Below are 8,982 nucleotides of genomic sequence, written 5' to 3' on the forward strand. Positions count from 1 at the left end.
TTGTTCTGTTCAGCCGGATCTCTCTCCTTTCATAGAGTCCAAGACCCTCTGTCTAGGGAATGGTGCTGCCCACAGTGGGCTGAGTCTTCCCACATCAAAAAAAAAAAAAAAAAAAAAAATCACAGGCCAGGATGGTGACACATGCCTTTAATCTCAGCACTTGGGAGACAGAGGCAGGTGGATCTCTGTGAGTTCAAGGCCAGCCTGGTCTACAGAACAGCCAGGGCTCTGCAGAGACCCTGTGTCAAAATAACAAAACAGAACAAAAAGGCAATCCCCCACAGACATGCCCATGGATCATCCCAATTGCCTCAGTTAGGTTTTTTTCCTGCTAAGATAAAACACCATGAACAAAAGCAACTTGAGGAGGGAAGGGTTTGTTTCAGCTCACAGTTCTACATTACTGTCCACCACGGAGGGAAGTCAGGGCAGGTACTAAAGCAGAGACCGTGGAGGGTTGCTGCTTACTGGCTTGTTCCTGACTTGCTCAGCCTGCTGTCTTAAGCACGCAGGGGTGGCACCGCCCACAGTGGACCGAGCCCTTCCACATCATTTATTAATCATGAACATGGTCAGCAGACATGCCTGCAGGCAAGTCTTATGGAGGCATTTTTCTCTCTCCTTCCAAAATGACTTGTGAGTCAAGTTGATTTAAATTTAGCCAGCATAGCTGTAACGACCCATTTCCTCCAACAAGGCACCACCTCTTCACGTTTCCCCCATCCCCAGTATCCCACCAAGCTAAGGATCTTGTGGATGGATTAGCCCTTTAGTGATGTCAGAGACTTCATGACCCAGACACCCCTCAAGGACCACCATCTCTGAACACTGCCTCCAACCCAGGAGCTTCTCTTTTGGGGATACTTCTGATCCAAACATGACACACTGACAGTTTGTATATGACCATAGGTGCCTGAATACATTCATGTTCCCACCCAGTCTTTCCCCTGTTGGCCCCAAGATCCATTTTCCTGCCTACCTGGCTTATTCTTTTTGCTCACAAAGGTCCTTTCCCTGATTCTCAAACCCAAAGATCCTGCCTGTGCCTTCAATTTGCCCCCAAAGGCCAATGCCAACACAGAGATGGTCTGCGTTCCCTGTCCCCACACAGCCACTTAAGCCCCAATTGCCAGGCTCGGCTCAGCTGTTCCTGTCACCACGCTAAGACATATGAGAGAGGACGGGGCCAGTTTGCATATGGCAGCCACCACAGAGCCATGTTTGGGTGGGAAAAGTGGGGACGTATGGTTTCTGTTAGTCAGAAACATAGAACCCCAAATCTAAGCTGTCCCAGTCTGAAAGCGACAGGGCTGCCTCAGGCAAGGCAGGATCCAGGAAGACTGCACGTGAAGCAGTTCATGTCACTGGGCTGCCTGTGGGCAGAGCACTGGCTCCTGAGCCTCTTTAGCCAGAATGCTGAGACCAGGATGTCCTATTCACTCCTAAGGGAAGAAGGAATCTCAGGACCCAGGAGCCTGGGGACACAGGAGGGCACTGCCTGACAGATGGAGGACTACAGCCCCATTGCTTGTCCAGAGGGGAAACTGGACAGAACCTTTCTAGAAATCCATCTCCCAAGAGGAAACAGGAGGGATGCATCCCTCGGAGTCCGGCCTGCAGGACACTCGGCCTCTGACTGCCCTGGGGTCAAGTGGGCTCCAAGTGGAGCAGCAACTGAACAGAGGACCAAGGGCCTGTCTACCTATACTGACCACGTGCCCCTGAGGAGAAAGCCTACCTGTTGTCCTGTAACCCAGCCTCCAGCTCTGGCTGGCAGGGCAGCACAGTCCGACACCTATCGTACAGCCAGTAGTGGCACACATGGTCTTAGCTGAGGCTACGTCAGCCTTAGCTCAGCAAGGATCTGGGGGGCAGGGGCAGGACTCTGTCGATGTCATGCACTTGGAGTCAGGTTGGGACCTGGGACAGGAACCTACTTTGGCTTTAGACACAGAACAGCTTCAGAGTCTGTTTCTGGCTCGTCTGTGGCTCCTTGTATGAGGTCGGGGGGCAAAAGTCTGCATCCTGCCAGCCAGGAGCGATCTGCGGGAACAGCCGACACCTGGACAATCATTTGGTTTTTAGAACATCAGCTCTGAAACCAAAGGAGAGGGCTGGGAGGCAGTAGAGGTGGCACCCAGTCCTCAGGAGCTGATGCCACTGGGGAAGAGAATCAAACAAACCCCAACATCGTCGCCGCCCGCCCCTGGGCCGCAGCCCTGTCTCTCTGTCCCTGTTGGGTGTGCCACAGAGTGGGATGGAGGCCTTTCTAGTCTTTACCCTCTGTGAGATTCAGCATCTTCATGCAGAAGTGACCTGCCACCTTGCTACAGTGTGGCCCATGTTCTAATGAAAGGGCACTTATTCTATGTGTTCACCATTTTTTAAATTAACCATGGACAAACCATAATGGGGGCCGGGCCTCTCATCCAATGAATGATGAGTTCACACCCACATGGTGTTCCACTCACCAGGGCAGACCCAAGACCTAGAGGAACTTTAGCTCTGCCTGGCTTTTGGAAAGTGGGAGGCAGAGATGGCTCAGTAGTTGAGTTCTTGCAGCTCTTTCAGTGAACCCCAGTTTGGTTCCCAGCACCCACACTGGGCAGCTCCAAGGGATCTGATTCCCACTTACAGACTTTTCAGGGACCTACACTCACATGTACACACACTTAAAAAAATTTTTTTAAATAGAAATATATCAAGTGTGGTAGCACATGCCTTTATTCCAGCACTTGGAAGGGAGGCAGAGGCAGGAAAATCTTTGAGTTCAAGGCCAGCCTGGTCTACAGAGTGAGTTCTAGGACAGCCAGAGCTACACAGAGAAACCCTGTCTCGAAAACAAAACAAAAAGAACATTAGAATCTCAGGGCAGGAAGGGACAGAGAGAAAGCATAAGTTCCAGGCAGTGTCAGAGTGTGGAAGATTTGCCAAGGCATGAGGCCCAGGCCTAACTGCCTGTCTCTGTCACATGTGGGGTAACAGAGGGTAGGAGAATGACCCTCCCCCAACTTTTCATGTCAGGTTCTTGACAGCTGGGATAACTGTGGGCAAGTCTCCCTGAGAGTCTCACTCAGCAGAAATTCATAAGGGTCTCAGTTTCCCTGGTAAGGGGCAAGAATGCTGAGACTACCTCCTTATCTGTGTTCTGTAGACAAGCCGAGGTGGCAGCAACCTTGCCCTGGGAAGTACCTGCCCCAGTGACAAGCCAGGCTGTGAAGCCCGAAGCCAGACTAGATTCAGATGCCCTCTTCCCCCTTATCAAAGAGGACCCCTCCCCTACACGGCAGTCAACACAGCCTCCCTTACCGAGTTGGCTTTCAGCTAGCTCACTGGCCCTTCCCAGTCCTCTCTCATCTCCAACTGGCAAGACTCTTCTGCTTCCCCCAGAACTCCAGAGCATCTCTCCCCTGTTCCTGACCTCGCCCACCCAGCCCAGGTGGATGCCAGCCCACTGGTAGCCTGATGCGCTCAGACTCAGGCAGGCCTGGCCACCCCTCTGTTCTACTGGGGTCACCTAGACCTATGTAGTCCCTTCCTGCCAGTCCCATCTCAAGCCCTGTGCTCCAAAGGGCCAGGTGCACAGGTGACAACCAGTGCTGGGGATTCCAGGACTTAAGAAAGGTCTCAAAGAGACAAGAGTTTCAAAACACCACGTGGGACACGCCCTGAGGTGGAGCAGTCAAGGGTGGGACACTCTCAGCCTCGCCCCTTAAAGGGACCGCAGTCCCAAACTCGGAGTACTAGACTCTGTGGAGGATTGCCCAGGATTCCCCGGTCACCAAGGCCCATTCTTAGAGACTGCGGAGGTGAGCATCCCATGGGACCGATTCCCAGGGACCTGGCCGCTCAGTGGAAAGCCCCGGCCACGTGCACACCCGCCACGCCCATCCCCAGTGGCAGAGAACTACAACTCCCGAGTAGCTGCGCTCTGCACCCTCGGGGACTTCTGGGGACTGTAGTTTTCTCAGAGGCGCAGCCTGGGCTCTAGGGCTGCTCTATGTGGCCAGAGCCCTTCACTGGGCAGCCTCTCCCAGCATAGCTCCCCAGGGACAGTGAGAAGCAGCACTCGGGTTTACGGAGCACCTGCTGCATCAGGCTAGGTGCTGCTCTCTAGAAAGAGGAAAGCCACCATCCTTTCTTTGCTACACTCACACAGCTGCTGGGGACAGCTAACCTCCACACTTCCTTACTGTGTGGTTGGGTCCAAAGGGAAGTAGTGAAGTTCTACAGAAGGTGACGGTGGTCATTCTGTCAGTCAAGATAGACCTGGAGTAGACAGATGGCCTGGAACTCATGGAGGTCAGAAGACAACTTGTCGGAGTCCTCTTCTTCCACCATGGGGGTCCAGGGATGGAACTCAGGGGGTCAGACAAACAGCAAAGCAAACACCTCTACCTGCTGAGCCATCTTGCCAGCCCTAAATATGTGTGTGTGTACTGTGTGCATGGTGTACGTGGTGTGTGTAGTGTGTGTGGTGTTTGTGTGTGTATAGTATATATATATATGTAGTGTAGTGTGTATGCATAGTATGTGTGTTGTGTATGTACAGTATGTGGGTGGGGGTGGTGTGTGTGTATGTGGTGTATGTATAGTGTCTGTGTGGTGTGTAAGGGTGGTGTGTGTGGTGTATGTATAGTGTATGATGCTATGTGCATGTCTGTGTGTGTGTGTGTGTGTCTGTGTGCACACCCGTGCACATGCAGTGTATGTGGTGTGCTGTGTGCATGCACACATGCCATGGGACCACATGTAAAAATTGGAAGGCACCTTCCTGGAATGGGTTCTCCCCTCCCTTTCTGTGAGCCCTTGGGCCCTCAGCAGCCTTGCTGGCCTCCCACAGTCTGGCAGGTCTTAGTCCGAGGCTCATTAGCCCTGCAGGAAAGCCACACTAAATGCCTTGTAAGAGGCAGGAGCAATGAGAAAAAGGAAGGAAGGTCCAGAGCCCCATAACCCCTGCATGGGCACCCTGCCACTCCTCCCCACAGTGACCTTGCCTTCCTTCCACTAGGCCCCACCTCCTCAATGTCCCAGAGCCTCCCAATAGTGCCCGGGATGGAGATGACACTGTGAATGTGTGGGACTGAGAGAAACTCAGAGTCCTAACTAGTGCTGAGAGGACTGCAGGCCAATGAAGTTCCTGCCAAGCAGCCCTGAGCTTGACCTGACCTTGGGTCCCCAGGATTCCTAGAAAAGGTAGGTGCAGGTACTTTCTTTTATAAATCCCAAAGCAAGATGGTGCAACAAATAAAAACACTGTCACCAAGCCTGATGGCCTGAGTTTGATCCTTGGACCCACATGGTAGGAGAGATAGGATCTCCCTAAATGTCTTCTGACCTCCATACACATCCACAGCATGCACACGCCTCCCCTCCCCCCCCCACACACACATAAAGCTAAAAAGGTAAATAGAGAAGCACCATCGTGGTAAGGCAGCACAGGAAGGGAGGAGGTGGGGACTGAGGGTCCCAGAAGTTCATTAGCCAACAGACTCTCCACACAGATGAGCTTCAGGTCCAGTGAAACTGTCTCAAAAACTGAACGTATCTGGGGGCTGCAGCGACGGCTTAGCAGTTAAGAGCACTTGCTGCTCCTCCGGAGGTTCAGTCCTCACATGGCGGTTCATGACAGTCTGCAGCTCCAGGTCCAGGAGATCCGATGTCTTCTTTTCACCCCCTAGCTTCCTGCATCACTTGGTATACACAAATCCATACATACTCCATAATTTTTAAAAAATTAATCTCTTAAAAATCATAAAGACAGTGGTTAAGGAAAGATACTCAGCATCTTCGGATGAATTCTTTCCACATACATTAACACATTACACACTTACAGCAGATAGAGCATACACACACACTAACACATTACACACTTACAGTAGATAGAGCACACTCACACTAACACATTACACACTTACAGTAGATAGAGCACACACACACTGACACATTACACACTTACAGTAGATAGAGCACACACACTAACACATTACACACTTACAGTAGATAGAGCACACAGACATTAACACATTATACACTTACAGCAGATAGAACACACACACTAACACATTACACACAGTAGATAGAGCACACACATTAACACATTACACACTTACAGTAGATAGAGCATACACACACTAACACATTACACACTTACAGCAGATACAGCACACAGACATTAACACATTACACACTTACAGTAGGTAGAGCACACACACTAACACATTACACACTTATAGTAGATACAGCACACAATCTAAACTATAGCAGAGCACAGGCCTGGAGTCCTAGGACTCAGAAAGTCACAGGTTGAAGCTGGTGTGCACTGCACAACAAGGCCTTGTCTAAAAAAAATGTGTGTTTGTGGTGTGGGGTGGGTTAGGGGGTGGTGGGGGATCTGCTCTAACTCACACAAGGTATCAGAGAAAACTGGTCCGAGGAGGCAGGCCCAGAGGCTGAGCTCCCCAAAGGGCAGATATTACGCAAACACCTCCCACCCAGCCTGGCACACAGTGCCTAAAAAGGAGAGGGTGTGGGGGCAAACACAACACATGCCCAGTATCCTGAGTCACTAGAAACCACCCAAAAGAGAGGAGCTATGGACAGTGCAGAGCCCCTGGGACAGGAGTGAATCCAGAGTGACCCAAGGGTATCAATAGGGTGTGAGTTCATAGCAATCGCCGCTTGCTCATAGAGGGCTGTGGATCGCTAGCACTGTTCATTGCAGATCACGAAGAAACGACTACAGTGTCTTAGTCAGCAGCGAGCCTGGAGCAGGTTGTTGGCCGGAGGGATGGCGCACTGATGACCGGGCCGGGCTCTGTCTTCCCTTCCCAGTGCCTTCATCCCTTCACATTGGCCACCTCCCCAGTCAGTGTAGCTGCTGCTCCTTCGGGTCGATCTCATGTCCGCGTGCAGGCAAGAGCTAAGATAAGGGTCTTTGCTTTGTCAGGCGCCCACCATCTCTATATTGAAAGTGGGCATTGCTCCCCAGACATTTTGGACTTGTCTCACTGTCTTAAAGTGGGTTCCATGGCCACCACAGTCTACAGAAGATCCTTGAGACTCAGTCGCTAAAGCAGAGGAAGGGAGGAAGGAAGGAAGGAGGGAGGGAGGGAGGGAGGGAGGGAAGGAAGGAAGGAAGGAAGGAAGGAAGGAAGGAAGGAAGGAAGGAAGGAAGGAAAAAGGAAAGAAGGAAGGGAGGAAGGGGTCAGGAAGCCTTTGTTGGTCCACAGCGCTAACTATGGGTTCACAAGGCCTCTTGGAGAGATGGCATTGGTGAAGTCAGGGGTCAGAAAGGCAAGGACTGGGGAAGGATTTGGCTAAAAAAGGTGGAGTCCCTCTCGGAGGGGGGGGCATAGGGACACCTGCATGACCTTTACAGTGGTTTGACAGTCGCGTAGATTTGTGCTAAAGCATCTACTTTTAAAATCAAAGTCCTATGCATGACACATTGCTGAGGAGGACCTTGTTCATGGGTACCTCGGGGACAAACCAGGAGCGTCCTCAGGGCTCTAGTAACCTTAACTACCTAGAGAAGGTCCTTCCACCTCAGCTGACAGCCAGCAATGGCCCACAGAGGCAGCTATATGCACTGTACCTAGACATGAATGGAAAGTGACTCAGGTAGGCAGCTCCTGCCTGCAAAGCCCATTCACATCCATTGTGTTCAGGGTTTTGGTTCAAACTGCCCACAAGGGAGATCTCTAAAGCTCTGCAGAGCTTCCTGGTAGGGAGGGCACGTAGGAGTGCAGAGTGGCTACCTGGACACGGCTGTATCCCTGGCAGGCCTAGTACCACCCACATTGTACCCAGGAGGAGGCTGTACGTCCAGCCCTTGCTAGCCCATTCAACTGCCTGTCTGCTTGGCTGAGGTCCTTGTCCTTGGAGAGAAAGTGAGGGTCTCAGAGGTCCTATGTGGTGAACTCTGTTTTTCTCTGCCACATTTAGTGAGAGACTCTGTCTTAAAACATAACGTTGGGCCAGCACGATGGCTCAGTTTCAATTCCTCATCTTCAGAAAGGCCTGCTGTCCTTGTTCGAAGTGTAGAGAACCCCCTGTGCCCCATAGCCTCACACCCCTGCTAACTCTCACAGCTTCCCTGATGACCTCCTGACCCTTCCTCCACACACCCCACCTTTTTCTAGTGCACCAGATGTAGGGTACACAGGGGATGAAAGTCCTCACCTGGATTCTGTCTCTACAGTTCTGGCTTAGGGCACACAGTAGGTACTCAACAGATGTTGACTGAGTGCAATAATTTGTGGACTGGTCAATGTCATTCTCTTAGAATCATGCTGTCGTGTTTCCCCGCTTGGGAGCTGGAAACCCCTCCCACCCCACATTCTGGAGTACAGGTGGGGACAGCTATGGGAGCACCCTAGATTCTAGGAGCCTGTCCTGCACCTGGCCGCACCTACTGGGTGGGTGACAGCTTCCCACTCGCCTCCAGGTTAAGACTTTGAGAGAGTAAGAGCAGTCTTCTTGCTACATGTTCCATAGACAGCGCTGGGCACCATAGATATGCAGATGAATGAATGAATGACAGGAGTTACCACAATGATTGGTCCATTTTCCCAACCTGGAAGATCTTTGGTTTGGATCTGGTAAAGTTCACGTCCTGCAAGCATGAGGGCCTGAGGTGGGTTCCCAGCACCCATATAACCAGCTGTGCTGAGGAGTCTATAATGCCCCACACAGGCAGGGTGGAGACAGCGGATCTTGGGGCTCACTGGACAGTCTACCATGAGCAGATGACTGCCGAGTTTAGAGAGAGAGATCCTGTCTCAAAACATAAGGATGGGCCAGCAAGATGGCTCAGCAGGTAACAGTGACTTTGATTCCCAGAAGCCACACTGGAAGGGGAGAAAGTTGTCTGCTGAGCACAATACATGTGCCATGGCACACGTGTGCCCATGTTCTCACAGACATCATTTGTACATACACTAATATAAAAATAAACTTCTAAAATTAAAACATACAAAA

This window comes from Mus caroli, unplaced genomic scaffold (assembly GCF_978045245.1).
Source record: "Mus caroli unplaced genomic scaffold, Mus_caroli_1 scaffold_2, whole genome shotgun sequence".
Lineage (NCBI taxonomy): Eukaryota > Metazoa > Chordata > Mammalia > Rodentia > Muridae > Mus > Mus caroli.